This window comes from Octodon degus, unplaced genomic scaffold (assembly GCF_000260255.1).
Source record: "Octodon degus isolate 3935 unplaced genomic scaffold, OctDeg1.0 scaffold00030, whole genome shotgun sequence".
NCBI classification, from domain to species: domain Eukaryota; kingdom Metazoa; phylum Chordata; class Mammalia; order Rodentia; family Octodontidae; genus Octodon; species Octodon degus.
The window spans coordinates 14,018,009-14,037,490 of NW_004524606.1; the positions used below are offsets into that span (position 1 = coordinate 14,018,009).

At 37.4% G+C, this 19,482-nt stretch overlaps 1 protein-coding gene across 2 annotated transcripts in view; it reads left to right on the forward strand.

Annotated features, from left to right (window-relative positions):
• The window catches only part of Chl1 (cell adhesion molecule L1 like), a 230,541-nt gene that overhangs the window by 1,061 nt on the left and 209,998 nt on the right, over window positions 1-19,482 (forward strand). The gene's annotated exons all lie outside the window — the stretch shown is intronic.

Below are 19,482 nucleotides of genomic sequence, written 5' to 3' on the forward strand. Positions count from 1 at the left end.
CTCCCTCCCTCTCTCTCTCGTCTCTTTTTCTCTCTCGCCTTTACACGGAGGTTGTGCATGAGGAATAAGCAGCAAGGAGATAGAGACAAATTTGGAAAGCAGGGATCGGAGTAACGCGGCTGGGCTGCCCGGTCTCTGTACCCCGAATCCTTGAATCCTTTTGCTCACAGTGAGCTGTACTTTCTCAGCCGGGTCGGGGCTAAGGAATTTCTGCGAAAAGCCCGGGGCTGTGGAAGCCTTGGTGACACGTGCCCAGGTATTCAACCTCAAGTGCTACACTTGGGCGAGCGCAGAGAGGGCGGTCTCGCTGACAGCGGAGCGGGCTGCTGCTGACACGGTGGACGAGGGCGGAGGCAGACAGGTGTGCAGCGCCCAGCTGGGTGGCTGGGCCGGAAGGGATCCGCCTCTCAGCAGTCTCAGAGGGGCGCTGGGGTTCAGTCCCTCTCCCAAGTGCTACAGAGCAGCCCGCCCAGTAGGCATGGGTTTGGCGGGACAGGCGCGTGCGCTATGGCGAGCTCCCTGGGGACGCTTGTGTCCGGGTGGCCCAGAGGGGTTGTCTGCGCGTGCGCGCGGAAATGGGCAATTGTAAAACACCTGGATTAGTGGAAGGTTGCCTCCTTGGGCAACTATGTGGTTTCGCAATCTAGCTCTCTGTGTTGTGTGAGTTGGAAGAGCCATTTATTCAGTCCTTCACTTTCCCTTTCCAAATAATAAGGATAATATCTACACATTCTGTATAGGATTGTCTTAAGACCGGAATGCAATCGGCCAAGTGAACAATTTACCCCGTATCTGATACATCATGCAGTTAAAAAGTTAGTTGTTCTTGATTGTATTTCTTTTATTATTAACGCATAAGTGCTTTGTTCATGGATTTTTCAATCTCTCTGCAACATTATTGAGTACAAAGCAAAATTCTTTGCTTTCTAGTTTTAAAGATTAATCTCAATATTAATATCATCAAAACATAGCCTGGCTTGTAGTAAACTGAAAGACATATAGTGACCAGTTGCCCAGCAAATGGGGTTTTCAAAATAATGATGGTCAGAGAAATTTAGAAAGCTCTTTGGAGAAACTTTGGGTAGCAAGAAAACCTGATTTTAAAGCTTTGTGAGCATCCTTTCATGCTTCCTCTTTTATCTTTCCGTGTTACAGTTGAGTTTGTCTTAATTTCAGTCTCTGTGATGGAACATCTTACAGCTTTGATGATTTAACCTGATTCTAGACACTAGTATATACCCTGATTCTCATTGTATGGCCTAAAGTGTGTGGATTTCGTCAGGGCAGAGCTTTGCTATAATTGTTCCCTGTGAGCTTATTGTTGTTGGATGATATTATTATTGAATAAATGGAGACAGCTTTTATTGGGCAGATGTGAATATTGACTATTGCTGTTTATTAAAATCTCTTTCAGGGCATGTTTGTACCTACTTCACTCTACATACAGAAGACTATGTCTATTAATATATATATTTTTCCAGATTATTTTCTGTTCTGTGTTGACTCTCATCCATTAAAGGCCGTAGATATTTATTGATATCTCATACTTGTAAAGACTGTAGATGTTTTGTGATACTTGTACATAAGTAGAAGGATTCTGTAAGTGATGATTCCATCTTACCTAGTGATGAGGAAGCTGTACAAAGGGGTTTCTTGCATGACTGACAGAAGTCGATACTGGACATAATATATTTTATTACTCTTAAGTTAGTGCACCCTATTAAATGAACCACTTTTAAATGTTTTTAATGTGTTTGAAACGTCATTCATATCCTGAAAGACTGGAGGTCATGAAGCCAGACAGATACTACTATCAAACAGATCTTTAGTGACATTTATGACAGCTTTCACTTAAAAAAAATTACTGGACAGAAGCCTGAAACCTTTGAAGACTGAAGATTGACCTAAAATTGCTTTGTTAAAATAATATAGCCTTATTTTCTTTTATGGAGAATTAAATAAGGAAAATGACAGAGACTGATATGTGACCCTAGCAGTTTTTAACTGATGAGGAAAAATTAAGTAATGGAGAGAATTAATAGCATCAGATTTGAAGGGAAAGGTTTTCAGGGAATCCTGGGAGCATCTATTCAGGTAGCAGAGTTTTGCTTCGAGTTTGGCTTTTGCTCCACTCTCATCTTCCCAGAGAATATGTCATCTTTAAAAGGTACCTTGAGGAATTAGTGTGACAGCTTGTCTGAAACTTAAGGGATAATTTGCATATTGTTTCCCAGGGGATTTGGTATTAAATGTTCCATTTATTAGGAATTAGTTTGCCCTTTGATTTATGACAGATAACAGTGCAACACAGTCTGATGTATTTTAGAAGCAGAATTTAGCTTTCAACCTTTTTGTGTTTCCTTTAAAACACTTTTTAAAAATGGTGCATTTGGAAAGCTTAACTTAGTTCAAAACAAAGGACGTAAATAGAAAAACATGCCAGGTGCTAAGCAGACACTGAGTCCTAAATTCAGGGAGACAGTTAACATGCAAAGGTGTAATCAAGAAGATGAACTTGTCTCTGTGTGAAGGCTATTTTCAGTGAGAAGCTGTATCATCTGATTCAATCAGCATTCATTGTTCTTTTTTCAAACCAAGTCTGAGAATACTATATTTTCAATTATGAGCATTTTGATTACAGCTCCATTCTAACTAATTCAGTCTGAAGAGAATGCAATTATTATGGTGATTTACATACAATATGCTAAGTTAACACAGCTAATGAGTGAAAGCGTAATATTCTTTCTATTCATTCCTGGAAAAATATTGTACTAAGCATTCTTTGAAAGAAAGGATTACATTATTCCCTAGCACTTTGTGTCTACCTACAAGTAGCAATTGGCAGTGAGCCATTTTCTCCGCTGTTATAGTGAAATCTCTCACATTTTGGGGATCACAAGCCTCTTCCCTTCCCCTGGGGAGGGACTGGAAACAATTCCAATTTAATTAGATATGGTGTTTTCTCTTTGCTGTACATCTTTATTAGAGGAAAGAGCCTGTATTGTCTAATTTTGGAGGCTGGTGAACACCTTAAACATTACTAATTGCTGCAGTTTATTTTATGTGTGTCGCAATAGTGTAGTTAGTTAATTAGAGCTTTCTCATTAGCACCACGTAGAGAATAATGAATTAACACATCCGTTAGATCTGAGGAGCATCTAAGTTTGTCTTCTGAGAATAAAAATGTTATTGTGTTACCAAAAGTCACTATAATTTTCCAAAGAAAGAAGTGGCTTAGAATTCTCCAGCCTTGGGTTAGGAAGCTTGATGAATGAGTTGGATTAATCACAAGTGAGAGAGGAGAGCTGTGGTTGCTTGGCAACCCAACGTTATTCTGCAATTTCTTCTGGTATATTTATCCAGTAAACTAGAAAATTCTGTTTTGTTAACAAATGTTTTTAGTCAGTGCACAAATAGACCATAACTAATTGAGATTTTTATGTTTTGCGGATTAAAAAATGATCCTGCTTACCTTCCCATTGTATTTAGATAGCAAAACCACAAAGAAGCATATTCTGTTTTCAACTTTTAAAATTTTCTCTAAATAATGCTTGTTTCATACAATTAGTCCCTACAGGAGAACACAAGTAGTTTATCCTTTTGAAAGTCAAATTATTAGGAGAATGGTTGTGCTTACAAAAAATTTCAGGAAAAATTAAATATAGAGTTTGAGGTGAATTCTTCCAAATTCCTGGTTTACCATTTGACTTGACAATTAGGTCACTTTCATGGTAGGTATAATATTCACTTCAAATAATGATAGCAGATTATCATAATGAATTTTGCAAGTGTGTGAATACACTCTGTGTTGTGACATTTGGCCCTGTCTTACTTTCTCTGTAGTTGCAGATGTAGGTACTCAGCAAGGCAATTATTTCCCTACCTTCTGACTCATTTCTTCCTAACTTCGGGGAATGCGATCATACCATTTCTCTACACGGCCTATGAATTTTAGTGTGCATCAAATTACCATTCTCATATCATAAACTCTGAGGACACAAGTTCCATTTTATGCATGTCATAAACCCTTACAGTGTCTGGCACAGTGGAAATCACTGGCATTGTGACCAAATGCATTGGCTATAAGAGTTAAGCTGCCAGAACTCAAAACCCAAACCTGCCAAGGCAAAGTTGTGTAGCTTGGGCTAAATCATGTTGATATCTCTAATACTAATTTTTTTCTATGGAAATTGTAGAAATTCTATCCATAAATAGTTTACATGTATAATTGTGATCCTTGTATGGGACAAGCTCTGTAGCACTCTAAAGTAGTTAGCATATTCTGCCTTTCTATTATAATTGTTATGCTTCCATGTCATGCTCTGTTTCTAAGTGGGCAATGATACAGCTTTGTGTGTTGTAACCACTGGTGGTATTAAATGGAAACTTGTGGATACTTATTTGAATTATATGCACATCAAAATAGTGATTGTTTTTCATGTTTGAAAGTGCCTATGCGTAGTGACTCTACAGTATGACTGAAATCGGAAATGAGTGGAGATTTTTAATAATGTCAACCTACTCCAATTCAATCAGAATCCCAGGGGATGATGACTAGGCATCAGGATTTTTAAAGCTTCTGGTGAGATTCTAAGACACTGTCAGCTTTGACAAGGACCATTTTAAACTTGGGAATGTCTTCCATTAGGCTTGAGACATTAAGTCACAATTATCTTAGTGTCACAAAATGTGATTGGGAAAAAAAGCTTTGTCAAACCACTGAAATTTTCTTATTAAATCCTTTGGGTTTAAATACCACTTCATTTGCTGAAAATCTCAAATGTATATATATATATATATATATATATATATATATATATATATTTCATTTTTCAGCAAATGTCTTCTTGAAGATGGTAGGGAAAATGGCCATTAGTCTAATTTTGCAGTTGAATAGAGTGAGCCATGCTAAAATTAAGTGGTTTTACCAGATTCATAAGTTTAACATATCAAGATTTCTGGCTCTTAAGTTGTGACAATATCTCTGTCTTATCTTACGATTCAAAATTGCCATAAAAAGACATTGGCTTAAATTATGGTGTAGAAAAACTTAGTATAGGTGGGAATTTCAATCAATTTTGTTATGTTTTTTCACTGTGAAGAAAAATAGACTTAAAACAAACTAAAAGAGACAAGATAATCATTTAGAATCCAAATAAATATCCCTTTGGATCTTCAATTTTTACATTATTTGTGTGGCCTAATGCAAGTTTAAGAAAAATTTCAATCAACATGCAAAAAGTGAAGATCTTAAAATTTGTTAGCTTGGGTTTATCTTGAAAAAAATTTTCATATTGTTGAGTATAAAGGTTCAGGTGACAGACAATGCTACTGGCTGAAACAGTGGTAGATACTCTTGATAATCTTGACAGAATTATACATTTGTATTTTGTTTGGGTGAGATCTGGCCTCATACTATCTTCAATTTAGTTTTCACTTATTCATACTCTGAAGGGGTAATTGAGAGTAGCTAATTAGACACAGTTAAAAGAAATCAGTATGTGTTGCTAAACCACCCTCGGAATTGCCTTTCATCAGGAGACAGGCAAGGCCTGGAAAGAGGTGTGACCAGCAGCTCTGGAGAAGGTGGCAGGTGGGACCTGATAGATGAGCATAGTTCATGGCTATCACAAGGCAATGCTGCCATTCAATCTGAGCCTGGCCACTCCTTCAGAGTGATGGACACACTGCCAGTCAGAGGTTAAAGGAGACTTTGTGGGCTGGGGTGGTCTGAAGGGTTAACTTTCCCTGAGCAAAGCAGAATGGGGGAAAGTGGAAAATGGGTCTGAATCTGGCATGAAGGATGCTTAGTATATATTGACAGAATTTAAATTTATGGTATGTGAATAATGAAATCTTAAACTCCCCCCCCAAAAAAATCAAAGAAAGCTAGATCATCATGTTTGCACTCAGGGGCATATTCAAGGAGGACATAGTGAAAGATCTCTATAATCCAACCACCAAGAAGCTGAGGCAGCAGGCTTGTGAGTTTGGGGTTAGCCTGTGCTACAGAGCAGAACTTTTTCCACTTCCCCCCAAAAGTTATCCTCACTCCTTTCCTTTGCCATTTCTCTCTCCTGCCATCATTACCCCTCCACAAAGGGTTATGCCTACCCCCAGAGGTAGATTTCAGCTATGGCCCCAAAACACCAGAACAACTTTCCCTGATACTATCTCTGCTTCCTAAGGTGACAGCTGATACAACCAAGAGAAGAATAAAAGAGACAGCTTCTATTATAAAAGGTGTGTGTTTTTAGCAGAGGATCCCTCCTGACAAAAGCTTCAGCCGTAAGTGATGATTGTAATGCAAGACATTGTAGGCAGCAGGCTGGGACTCATGTTACAGCTTGACAGCAGAATGTCACTGCAACCTGGAAATTTGGGTCTCTGAAAGGAGTAGTCCTCTTCTTTGGCAATTCTGTGTTCCAATGAAAAGGATAAGGAAATAGATCAGAGATGCAATGTTAGTATCCTAATGGGGGGAATTTGTGTTTCAAGACACTATGGTTTAGAAAGAGAACATTCTGCCAAAGCCGCAGTAGCTCATAGGTGGAGCTTTGGAAAGATCATTGAATCCCAAAGTGCTATAACTAGATGTGCTGTTAGGAAGTGGAGCCTGGACAGAAGAGGTTGGCTAATGGAGGTGTGACTGATAGAGTCTATCTCTTGCTCTGTCTCCTCCCTGCTTGCTTTGTTTCATGGCTACCAGTATTTTAACAGCTTTCCTCCTCAGCGAACCCTTCTATCATGCTTTTTCTGTGCTTTAACCTATAGAATATAGACTGAAGCTTCTGAAAGGTGAATCAAAATCAATCTTTCCTTCTTTAGGTTTTTTTTTATTTTAATGAATTTAGGACCCAGGAGCTACAGGGTCTCATTACACAGATCGGTCTTGTAGTGATCCTCCTGATTTCAGCCTCCCCAGTGCTGGGACTACAGGCACACACCACCATGCCCAGTCTCAATTGTGGGCAGGGTCCGGGACGGCACACTGGGGATTGAACCATGGCTGTTGCGCTCTGCCTATCTTTTAAGTTCTTAAAGGTGTGGATAGAAAAGTTTCTAAGACACAAAAGGTAAGGGTCCCACTATAATATAACATAAATGGGTTGGAAATATGTTGGAAATTTTAATGATCTGATGGTGTTAGAGTTGCTTATGAGTACAGTTTGTCATTGAGTTGAAGACCTTTACTAAAGAACATGAAGTGACAGAATATCATCTTTTTATGTGATGTGTTACATATTGATACATTCAAAGGAAATAAATCCTCTTGTGAAAAAGTACAGAGAAAGATAAACATTAACCTTTTCTTAGACTGTAACATTTGAGATTACATTTCCACTCAATCAAAACATTGCTTTATAAAGGTCTTTTAAAATGATCATATCTTAAAGCTACTAATTTTATAGATAAAAAACTGGTATAAGGTCAAATAGATTGATTAAGCAGTTGTAAAAACCAAAGTTAAAGCTCAAATACGCTGATTTGTAATCCAGTTTATAGCCCACTATATTTTCTCATTTGAAAATTTACGTTGTATAACTGAGAGTGAAACTCACTTTTTTTAGTATTCCCAGAAGTTCTGGGTAAATTATGGACTGTAATAAGAGTGGGGAAAATATTGAAACTGTCACTAGTTGAATTTCCATAGTTGAATGTAGCCCTGGCTAAAAATTGAAAAATTAGATGTAAGAAAACTTTCTCCATTCTATGGCACTTATCTCTCTCTCTCTCTCTCTCTCTCTCTCTCTCTCTCTCTCTCTCTCTCTCTCTCTCTGTGTTACTGTGTGTGTCCATATCCTTTGAGACACTGAAATTGTTCAGTCATTAAAAAATATTTCATTGAATATCCTTATGTGCTAAGTATGGGACGGAGACAGACAGATATTCTAAAAGTCATCTGTCATGATTTATCAAGACTATACAGTGTGTTTCATCATCTCCATATCAATGATTTAAAGAAAGTACTTACTATCACCATAACACTCAGTTTAATTTTTTAAATAATTATTTATTTATTTATTATTTTGTCACAGAGTCTCACTACGAAGTCAGACTCACAGTGATCCTCTTGTCTTAGCCTCCCCAGCACTGGGGTTATAGGCATGCACCACCATGCTTGGTTTCCATGGCCCACATGGCGTGTCCAAGGTTCCAGGGCTGGCGTGGCATGTGGTACCAGGCATTAAATGCAGGCCCTTGACCTTGCCAGGCATGTACTTAGACTGCTGAGCTATCTTCCCAGCCATAACACTCATTTTAACCTAAGTGGTACAAACAGAAATCGATGCTAGTCTGAGGTTACACAGTGTAGCTCCCACATGGCACAATCAGGACTCAAACTCAGAAGGAGCTGATTTCTAGCCACAAGATCCTGATCTACCTTGATCCCAGGCTGCTGTTTCAAAATGCTTTGTCTTTTCTTCTAGATTTCCATTTTTAGAAACATTTGGTGTCATTTGGTGCCCTGGTGCATAGCAATTTTCTCCATCTAGGATATCCACCATGGATTGCTTTCCTTTGTTGTTCATGAAGCCTTAACTGTTTGTGTCCAATAGTGCCCAGTAAGTAGGAAGAAAGTAGATGTAAATGAGTGTTCTTTTTCTTTTTCTTTTTTTTTTTTTTTTTTTCGGAACCGGGGATTGAATTCAGGCCCTTGTGCTTGCCAGGGAAGCGTTTATTCTACTGAGCCATCTCCCGGGCACCCTAAATGAGTGTTCTTAAGATGTGAAATGTTAATGCATACTATTCTAGGAATGAATTCCTTTAAAAAGATATTTTTTGGTCCACTCAGCCTGCCCTGACGGCAGGGCTGGCACAGTATGTGGTACTGGGGATAGAATCATAGTCCCCTGCACCTGTCTAAGCTTGCCTAAGCAGGTGCTTTAGACTGCTGAGCTATCTCGCTGGCCCCTAAAAAGAATTTTAAAAATTTTTAATGGAATAGATTAATGGTGACACATGTGTGAAATACATTAGGTAGAAGGGGGAAGCAAGGTTCTCTCCAAAGTTATGTCATATAAACATTATTTTTGCTCTCATTTCTGTACCAGAACCTGGGCACCAATACACACGTTAAATCAACTTTTAGCCTACAGAAGCTTTTGCTGACCACCACAAAATACTTCTTTTTTGTTTCTTGCCACAAATGTTTCTTATGTTCTCTATATCCCTATGAATAGGTTTTGCTCACATCTGGGTATCATACATACCCGGTTGCATCCCGTGGCTGGCATTTACAAATAGTGTGAATATCTGGCCTCCGATTAAGACAGTAATTGTTGATGGCAGATGTGAACCCGTTATCTTGCTGTACTTGACACCGACACAAATGCTAAGGGCAGCACCGTCTTTATTAGGAGATATCACTTAAGACAAGGTTAAAGAAAAATGGCACTCTTGCAGGTATGATCAAAATGTTTATTAGTTTTGAGAGGATTTCGATGTTTCTGTTTGGGGTACTGAAAGCAAATATTAATAATCTTAAAACATGTGCAATATAGATAGCATTCCCCAGTGGTGACTGCGAAATGCTCCTTTCATATAATAAAAATGACAAAAATATATTTACTTCTTAATTTGGTTGGGTAAGAGATTTCATTTCCTTGGATTATGTATATACAGCAGATTTTCCATGAGACTTTTGCTTGGTTCCTCCTTTTTTCTCTGGAATACAGCACTTGTCTTCTTAAGAATATTTGCTTTTTATTTTGAAAACAAAAAGGCCTTTAAGCTTGTTTGTATTATATGGCATTACAAAGCAGGAAATTCATTCATTATGATAAATTGAAAGGCATGAGAAATACTTACAATACTTGCCATATTATACAATGGCAAGAAATTAAATATTGCCCACCAAAAAATCACACAGATAAAAATAATATTAATTTAAATATTTAAGACCTGTACTTGCATAGCTAGTTGACTGTCTGGGGTTATTATTTTTCCTGATGTGAGAGATATATATTCTTTTGTAAAGAAAATATGATAAATGGATAAAAATAGTCAAATCTGAATATAACAATATCCAATGTAATAACCAATGCTTATTTCTTGTCATCTTGATTTGGAATTCTGTATCATTTTATAGTTTTATATCATTATCTTTAAAATAAAAAATTCAAACAAATAACCAGAGTCAAAGTTTTAGATTTGAGCTTGATTCCATTTTCATTTTGAAACATCTAGAAATTTCCAGAGGAAATTTCACAGATTTCACTAGTCCGCTTCTTATTCAGACAACTTTCAGCATGTAGTGGATTTAGGCTGACTACACTTCAAGTACACTGATTTGCTTGATGCAATATTGAAGGACTGGTATTGAACAATTCAGTGGAAAACGTGCATTTCTATGAGTGAAGTTCAAATAAATTGGATTTGACCTTAACCACCATCTCCTCAAAACAAGTGCTGAGTGTCACCAGAGTGGACATCATTCATTCATGTATCAATACTTGGATGAGCTGTTTAAGTTGGTCATTGACCTCTATAAACAAAATCTTCTTTTGAAAACTATCTTCTGTTTGTCTCTTTCACTAGCTGTATATTGGGGGTAAGAACAGTAGTTACCACTTCCTTTCCAGTGGCATTTGGAGGATCTATGAGTTAATATTTGTAAAATACTTCAAAAATAAAGGTGCCAGCTACTATTATTAATAATAAACCTTCTTTCTCCAGTGTGATTTTGGACAGCCACCATCAAAAACCCATTACTGTATTTAACAGGAAGAAATCTGCTAGCATTTACTGCCCCAATAAAGTACACTTGCTATTTCCATTGCATCTCCAAAGTTAGATTTTGTGAGGAGGAACAGAAAGGTATGTTCATTTAAATAATGAGCTTGGGTGTTTTGATTATATCTGCAGAAAGCTAGACGATCTTCAGTGGGAGATTAATTTGTTTTCATATTTATTTTTGCAGTTTGTGAAAGAAAACTCCTAGGTTTTTATTCAACCAGATGGATATTGTGGTTTATTAATTGTAAAGGCTGTTTTCCAGTATCCTTTTGCTTATTTGACACTGGTATCATAAATGAAATGGATTACTTGGGTAGCTGAACACTTGTTTATGCACATGGATGAGGGAGGACTATGTACCTTTTCCGAAATTATTATTGAAAATAAAGTAGATAAGTGATCCCCAGTTCATACACATTAAAAACTAAAATTAGATGACTGGAATTATGAAGATTAATTCTTTAATTAATAAATTACTCTAATAAATAGTATTAAATCCCATGAATCTTAGCTCATTTTGATTTAAGTGCATGTACTAAAATATGGATGATACAAGATAGTGTAAATATTTCTCACATACTTTTAAAACAATAATCACTTCTTCTGAATCCATTTACCACAACAAATAAAAGTAAAATGTAGAACTGTAGTAGTAGTGTATGAAGTAGCACCAGTCATCAGTGCCACTTCCACTATTTAAATACTCAGCCAACATGAAAAATTTGAAACAAAACAGCAAAATTGCAATGGAAACCTCTACACAAAATTCACGAAAATGCAAACATTTTATTATGGAACTCTTCTCCAGTCAATAACTCTTTACCTTTAGAACCGGTTTAATGAGTTAGACACTGTTTCAGTCTACTGGATAAAAGGTGATTGTAAATTAGGTTGTATAAAAGAAATTTTGCATGTTCTTTCACAGAGAAAATAAATCACAGCCTGTATCTTTTCATTCAGAAGAAAGAATAAAAAGAGGAGGGGAAGATAACTTAGAAATCCTAATGACTATAGAGGTGGGTATGAGTCATTAAGAGATTAGAAAATAATTTAAAATAAAAGAAAGAAAACTTGGTATATTATTTATAGGAGTATCAGTTATTTATGAGAAAGTCATGCACGACCCCTCTTTCCTAATAGTTTAGCTATTTAATAGTATTAGATATAAATCTCCAACAAAACAATAAGCCTTTTCCAAGATATCGCTTTAGACTCAGTTCATTTATAATGATCTGAGGTAGGTGATGTTGCATGGACCTATGATTTTGTCCTGCCCTCTGGAGGTATACCAGAGTACAATTTTACTATCATTACCCAAGGAGACCATACTTTTGTAGATATGGTTCTTAGTCTACTGGTTTTGAAGGGGAGCGTATATTATTTTTGCCATTTTCTTTGTTGAATTGTTGAATAGCAAATTTGGCATATGGCTTAAAACAATTTCTGTATTCATTAGATACATATTTTGCATATGCGGTTCTGAGAGGATCAGTAGGGAAATAAATAAACTACTTGTTATGAGGAAAACCAGTGTCTAAAGGCTTATTTATAGTGAAGAAGAGACATGATAAAAATGATTCTGAAGCGTGAATATATAAAATGTGAAGGGATATTGCTCTACACTGCTACTGATACATGGCCAGCTAACCTAAAACATAAACAATAACTTAAGGTAACATCATTCTGTGAAATCTCATGTTGTAATGGATCAAGAATGCATAAAGCCTCAAATGAATGACTTCTTCTGTCTTACTTAGCAACAATTGTGGTCCTATGATGACGTTCAGCTAGTGGCTAAGATAGGCTCTTACTCCCAGGATGACTTCATGTCTGGTGATGTGATGAAAAGGATTCCTTATAAACTCTTCTTCTTTTTCATATAGTTTTGGTTTTCTTTTTTAAAAAAAAATTCTTATTATTTTTTTTGAGAAACAAATAGCAATGAGACAGTTTCAAAACCAATTAGTAGGACAGTTTCAATGATTAATATATTGCATATTGTTGTCTTCGTAGTGGTTATTCACCGTATAAGATGCAGACATGATATCCTGTCCAAACACTATTAGTACAAATTTTTCTCCTCATTGAATTAAGATAAAGTAGCTATATATTTATCCTAACTATTTTCTATGTACAGATACAAAATGGTCCTTCATTTGTATCTCCTTTTTTCTCTAGTTTTATCAGAGATGGGTATTCTATTGCCATTTAAATATTGTAGGTGCGTGAATTCAGCAAAATATTCCAATATAGTCCAGTAGTCCATAATAGTAGTGGGTTTTCCATAGGACTGGCAATGTTAGAAGTTATTGACTTCAGTCTTTTACAGCTCAGAATATTAATATGGCTTTACTTTTTATACCTTGTTTTTATATTTTCTGCCAGATGGTTAAGACCAAGATAAAGCAAGACCTATATAACAAGAAATGTAACTTCTGTATCTGACAAAGTCAGTCAAATCCCTTCAGGGTTAATCCTGAAACCCTGTACCACAGTTTGTAGATCCTTTGTCAGTGTCAGCCATGTGGATGAGTCGTGGCCATTTGCTCTCTGTGAAAGTCAGAGAGAATGTTTTCTCTCCCTGTGACTCTCCTTAGCCACACTACATTTTTGATCAGTTTCCTCTGTGGCCCCATAATCTCCTTGATCAGAAAATTTGGGACACTGCCGAGTTACATGATGTTACAGTACAAGTTCTCATATGTCCTGAGCCTTAATTGACCTTAGAAGGCTAGGGCCAAAATGTTGACTGTCCTTGCAGCCCTTCTTTTTCTATAATTTTTGGTGTGCAAACTTAAGCTGTTAACCCTCCAGAAAAGAAGCTTAATGTTATTATTAGCATATAACATAGGCAGTTAAGCTTAACCTCACTATCTGTCTGAATATCAAACATCTTAGACATAGCATGGAACAGGTATTTTCCATCTAGTTTTGGTTTTCTCCACTAGAATTTGTAGCAAGGTCACTGGATTCTATAGACAGTTGCTCTGAAATCCAATCATTCAGCTTGAAAACTTGACCATTTTCTTAAATGCTGGTCATGGAAAAGTCTGGTTCCCATAGCAGGACTCATCTAATCTTGTTCCCAGGAAGTGGTAATAGATGAGGAAGGAATGAATGAAAAAGAGACAATTATTAACCCTGTTGCTATGGTTTGAATAAATTCCCCTAAAGGTCCATGGGTTGAATGCTAGTCCTAAGGGTGACATTGCTGGGAGATGGTAGAGCCATTAGAAAGTGGACCCTAGTGCAAGATTCTTAAGTGAGGGTGTCCCTTCAGCAGAATTAGTAAGGTCCTGGACTTTTCTTCTTCTTCTCTCTTTTGTTTCATGACCATGAGGAGAACAAATTTAATCCCTAAAGCACTGCTACCATGATACATGAGTCAGCTTTCCCACTTCTGGACACAAGCCTGTCACTTGCAACTTGAAGGAAAGGAAATTCTATTCGACTCATGCTTTCAGGGCATTTAGCCCATTGACAGCTGGCTCCAGTGCAGAAATGGTAGAGCAAAGATGCTTAGCTCAGGGCAATCAGAAAGCCAAAGTTGAAAACAGCTCCAGAGAAAATGGAGCAAACATAGACATTGAAACCATGCCTTGATGCCCACCAGAAACACTTGGGGGTGTGCTTGGCCAACCTTTCTGGAGAGTCTCAAAGCACGTCATGTTCATAAAGTACACTAGTTTTTAAAACCTAATACTTGGCAAACTGATACCAAAAAATACCTCGGCACGTACATTTAATCTTCAAATACAAATGTCAAGAAGTAGATAGAAAAAAATAGTATCAAAATGAGAACCAAATCCGGTTGGCAAACATTACATCTTTAGGGCACACAGTGGTAAATTTGAATTCCTAAGGGCATCGGCCATTGACTTCATGGCCTTATTGATTCTGACACACATGGAATCTTTCTTTTGTGACTTTGCTTAAGCTTGCAACTGTCCTCAACAGATGGGTCACAGCCCTGACATCTCCTACTGCCTAGCATCACCACTGTGCTTCTTGCTCTATTCTCACAGCTTCATGCACTACTTTCTCAAGGGCTCCTGAAAGACCTTCCTTTGAAATCCAGATAGAATCATTCCTGAGCCCATCACCCTCACCTGTTGTGTTCCACTAAAATGAGAATCATGTGGGCACCAAGGTCTGCTGCCAGTGTAAGCAGTGGTGAGGTTCTTTGGACCAGGGTTGCAGCAGTGTCTGGGATCCTGAATGACTGAGCAAGTGAAATGGATTCTGGAAAACCAATTGCCTCAGAGGCTCTTTTTGATCAGGGACCCTAGCGACTCTCTTCTCACATGAAAGGCTAATATGTGTGTGCTTGCTCTTGCACTGGATGGGAATCTTGTTGATTACTGAGGTAACCTGAAAGGATTTTATTTTTTCACTATCCACTGTACTTGACATGTTAATGGCATTAGTCCATTACACAAAATTCTGGGCCAAAATTATTTTGGAAACTTTTTTTCTCTTCCATCCATTGCCCCTAGTCACACCTATAAATTGAGCTAAAAGCATCCAGTTTTGCCAGTGCCATGCCCTGACCTGAATGTTGGGCTGCTTTTGAATTTTCTGCACCAGATTAATTAGTATACTGCACTTTATCTCAGTCTCCACAATCTCAGCACATAAGTAATCTTCAGTCAAATTTTTCTTCCAGATGGTTCAAAGATGATTTCTATTCCATTTACCAATTGACTCCTTGTTACCAATTGAAATTTTCTGAGCCTGCCCTTCACTATCTCCACTCCTATCAGCATTCTAGTTTTCTGGGTTCTGAATAGAATCACCCATTGGACTCTGCTTAGAGCATTCTGGGATTTCTGTAGCCTGAGTCTCCAAAATTTTCCAAATTCCTTCCTATAAATCTATTCCAATGGCTTTTACATAACAATGTATCTACAACAATGATTCCAGTTATAAGTGACCAATTATCTATATTAGCCAGCTTTCCAATTACTGCCTACCATATTTGACATCCACCATTTAAAGTAGGAAAGTGTCTTGGTCACTCTTCTCTCACTGCTGAGACAAAATGTCTGCTGTCCAAAATTAAGGGAGGAAATATTTATTTGGCTCAGAGTTTGTGGAGGTTTCCATTTGTGATCAGCTGGCTCTGAGGCAGGGTGGCACACAGCAGAGGGGCAGCAGATCATGCCAGTGAAAGACAACAAATGCAAGAGCAAAAAAGGGAGCAAAACGTCAGAGGAAGATTCTTCCTCCCCTGTACTGTATGCAGGTTTCCTGTACTAGGGTGGGTATAGCACTCACAGCCCCAGTCCCAACACTAGACATTGATCCAATCGTAAACTCTAGGTTCAGCTGTCTCCAAAATGCACCTCCCTCTGCCCACGGGATTACACCAGGGTGGAGGACATGCAGACACAAACTGTCACCGGAAGTTTTAATTTAGCTCATGATTTCACGAGATTCAGCCCATTGTCAGGTATTTCCAAGTCAGAAATATTAAGGGAGAAAAGCACAGAAAAGTTGATTGGTTCATGGTAGCAGGGACACACAGCAATGCAACTACCATAAGAGGAAGTAGGAGACCAAACACCAAGGCTTGGAGAAGGGCAGAGCAGAGTTTCTCCATTTACTTCCATTTATCCACATATGGAAAAGGAAGCAGGGCTTTTCCCCTGAAATGATGGTGATGCATTTGCCTGCAGGGGCAGAACTCATTTACCCGGAAATCTTTGAAGCATGGTTTAATGGAGAGGGACTAATGGGTGCTGAGTACCGACATTACTCTTAGATCTCTCTGCAGAGCTATGGGCGTACAGAGCAAGAAGCAGGTCAAGAATACACAGCGGGGAGTTTCCCAGAGCCATTTCTTTCTCTTCAAAGCTCTCTGATAATGAAGGGCTGGTACCATATCTTATAAGGGTTCAATTTCTGTTCCCATCCCCTTTACTCAGCTATCTTTCTAAATCCTGCCCATCATTCTTCTGTGTGTTGTCATGTTTCACATCATACTTAGAAACCATGCAAGCTGTCATCTGTATGTCTCTGAATCTTTATCCCACTTTCTGACAAACAGAGCTACATGTTCCCTGAAGTAGTCATGTCAAAAGCACTAATAGAATATTGTCATATACTTTTCAACATCTCAAAACCTGCTTCAACAGGTAAATGTATATTTATATATCATTTAATTACATTCTTTTAATAAGTATCGATTTAAGCAAGAAATATTAGTATTATTTAAGAGTTTGCATGGAACAAATGGAATTAATAAGTGTGAAAATAAAACTGGAACTCAGGTTGAACAATGTTTACTTAAGTTAGTTTAATGACAAATAATCCAGCCACTGGTAAAAGGTTGTCTTATTCAACAAATGAAAAGTTTCTGAACAAGCTTTATTTTTAGATGATACAATGGTAATGAGAACAGTCTAAGAATAGAGAATTATAGCAAACTACAATGAGCTTGCACCTAAAATTTCTGGGCTTATGGACAATAGGTAATTCTTAGATTTACCCAGTCTTTTTTGATAAAGCACAATACATTCTTCCTATAGCAGAGATTGGCTTTCTTACCATCGAAAGTCTTAATTTCTGGTTCCTTTGGTATTTTTTCTCCTTTCAAACTACTACAACACTTGTTTCAACTTTTTCCTTGGCATGCTGAGATTTATTTCTTTATAAGAAATTCTAGAAAATTCCTTATAAAGTGTTTTAATCACAACAACAGCACAACCCACACAGGATTTCTGCCTTTCTCTCTTTTCCACTAAGGTCTTAATGTAACTGTGAAAATCCTCTTTTTCGCTTGTCATTTTCACCATGATGTTACTTATCCCCTGAAAATCTGCCTGCTGTCCCAGGCTTTTCCGCCAACTAACTGTCACACTTGGTTTCCACATTCATTGGGACATAGGCTTCATTATTCCCCTCTATGTCCCTGTATCCTTAGAGACTGTCTTTGATACAATAACTTCCTACTCCAGTCTTCTCACACAGATTTCCTGCCTTCCTTTCTTACTAAAAAAACAAGTCACTTGAGAACCTGCAATTTTCTAAGACTACCCTTCTCTCAACTTACCATCTTTGCTACTTGTCATATCTTTGTATTAGGACCTATAATTCTTTTAAAATTATATCTGGCTTACTAAAAATATATATATTTAAAAAGGAGATTTTATTTTACTATTATAAATGAACAACCAATGTCAGAGGCAAACGGTGAAAAGGAACTATAAACTTAACATGATGAAAGTAGCCCAAGCTCACCAAATTCTAACTAGGTGCTGTTGCCTGCCAAAGGATGTAGACTTTGTTTCTACACTCTAAAATGAAGAGATCTGTAAAGCCAAAGTGTTACTAATGAATATTAGTATCTACCCGAATCTTTGAGTATGATGTAGTCAGATGATGGAAGCAGAATTGACAGGGGATACCAATCTGTGAGGTGTTCACTTATATTCTGCCTGGGTTTTGTTCTGAAAATACCCAGTACATACGGCACTGTTAGGGAGATGGATGCAGCGCAATGCGAAGAGGACAAAAACACCATCAAGAAAAGCTCCTCACACTCCTCTCTCTGTCTCTACTTTGTTTTGGATTTAATCATTAAATGATGATCTAGGCAATTTCTGCCTTATTAAATCTCTTTTCCAGACAGATGAAGTTCAAGGTGAATTAAATACTTTGTTGGCCTGGATATGCACAAAAGTCATCAATGAATATATGCCTGGAAAACACTATCTAGGTGAGCAAATATGGATTTTTATGTGACCAGGTACTGAAAATACTGGACCTCTAGTCAAGTGAAGAGGTGGAGCATGGATTCAAGTGCAGCACAAAACAGAGAGTGCAAGGGCACTAGGCATATGCACGTAATGTGCTGGTTGTGATAATACTAGAGAATAGTTACTTTCACTCTGTGCACTCTTAAAAACAATAAAAGGAGAGGTATCCTTTAAAAAATGAAGAAATAATTTCATTGTGACTGTCATCTCTCTAAAGTAAAATAAATGTTCAGTTCCTATAATGAGCATTTAATATTAGCAATATTTATCACAATGTTATCAAATGCTTGTTCAGAAAACTTTCTGAGATAATAAAATGTAATTTAAATAGTGTAGATGAGCTTCTTGATACACTATGAACAGAGCCCTTTCTCAAGTACAGTCATGTCAGAGAAAGTCAGACACAACAAAGAGGTGAAAGAAGAGTCCCTTCATAGCACTATGTCTGGCAAGTCAATCTCATGTTTGAGTTGTTGAAAGAGAAGTTGGGATTAGAATATCCCACTCATTGTAGTGATGTTTAATTAAAATGACCTAGTGAGGTGTTTTTCCATTTTCAGATGACCAAATAATCAATTGCTCATAAAAGCAAAGTACACCACCTACCTTCCTTATTTTTCAGCTGGGTTGATTTCTCCCTAGTATTGCACAGTACTGCTAACTCTACAGCCTGTGGTATTTTCTAGAGCCAGGTGCTCAGCCCTAGAAGCAAAGTTAAAGCATGATAAAGCTATTCTATGATTATTCTCTACACATATTATGCATTTAATATAAAAATAATATTAAGGACCTCAAATGTTAGGGTCAGGCTATGAAATGTCAAGATTCTCTTAAATCTTGTTTATATTTCTAGAAATTTTTACCTTTTCAAATGAAAATATAAAAAAAAAAAAAAAACAACAGAATAAGGGCTGGGGAGATGGCTCAGTGGAATAAGTGCTTCCCTGGCAAGCACAAGGGCCTGAGTTCAATCCTCAGTTCC